Source organism: Arachis hypogaea, chromosome 11, assembly GCF_003086295.3.
Source record: "Arachis hypogaea cultivar Tifrunner chromosome 11, arahy.Tifrunner.gnm2.J5K5, whole genome shotgun sequence".
NCBI lineage: Eukaryota > Viridiplantae > Streptophyta > Magnoliopsida > Fabales > Fabaceae > Arachis > Arachis hypogaea.
The window spans coordinates 120,901,241-120,902,581 of NC_092046.1; positions in this window are offsets into that span (position 1 = coordinate 120,901,241).

The window sequence follows — 1,341 nt, forward strand, 5'->3', positions numbered from 1 at the left end:
TGTTCTGAGACTAGTTTAAGTTATGCACCTATTGATACTTGGTGGGTAGATTCTGCTGCTACTACTCATGTAAGTGTTACTATGCAGGATTGTCTATGGAGCCGACCGACAAGTGATGCTGAAAGATACATCTATGTGGCAGAAGGAAATATAGTTGCAGTCGAAGCTATAGGAACCTTTAGATTATGTTCCACGAGTGGATTTTACTTGGATTTATTAGAGACATTTTATGTACCGTCATTTAGACTGAATTTGGTTTCTGTTTCTCGTTTGGACAAATCAGGTTATCTTTATTCGTTCGGAGACAATAAAATCAGTCTCTTTTATAATTCGAATAATATTTGTTCTGGTCATTTGGTGGATAATCTATATAGGCTTGACTTAAATTCATATAATAATGAAATACTACAAATGGGTACAAAACAAAAACTAAATGAGAATTCGGCATCATTATGGCACAAACGCCTAGGTCACATCTCTAAATAGAGAATTCAGAGGCTCGTGTCGGATGGAATTCTTGGACCCCTAAATTTGGTGGACTTTGAAGTCTGCATTGAGTGCATAAAAGGAAAAAGACAAGCAAAAGAAAATTAGGTGTCGAGAGAGCTAAAGATGTGTTAGAACTGATACATACCGATATATGTGGCCCATTCCCTACTGTCTCTTGAAATGGACAATGCTAATTTATTACGTTTATAGATGATTACTCTCGTTACGGGTATCTATATTTAATTCATGAAAAGTCCCAAGCCTTGGATGTTTTCAAGTCTTTCAAAGCTGAAGTTGAACTTCAACTTGGAAAGAAAATTAAAACTGTCAAATCTGATCGTTGTGGTGAATACTACGGAAGATATGATGGTTCAGGTGAGCAATGTCCCGAGCCTTTTGCTCTTTTCCTAGAGGAGTGTGGTATTGTTCCGTAATACACCGTGCCAAGCAAACCTAGCATGAATGGTGTTGCAGAGCGAAGGAACCGAACTCTTAAGGACATGATGAGAAGTATGACTAGTCATTATTCCTTACCTGAATCACTTGGGGAGAAGCTTTAAAGACCGCAGTGTACATCCTTAATAGGGTGCCAAGCAAAACAGTTAACAAAATCCCATATAAAATTTGTACTGGGAAAAGGCCCAGTATAATGAAAATTCTACTGTAGATCCAGTTACAGTACAAAAGAACAATGAGAATATCGTTGTTGCTCAAGATACTGCTACAGTAGAGGCAAAATAATGAGAATCCTCGTCAACCCCAACCCATACAGCAAGCTCAACAACCTCAAGAAGTACCATTAATGAGATCCAACAGAAAAAAGGAGAAAATCCATCTATGATCTCAAACAAG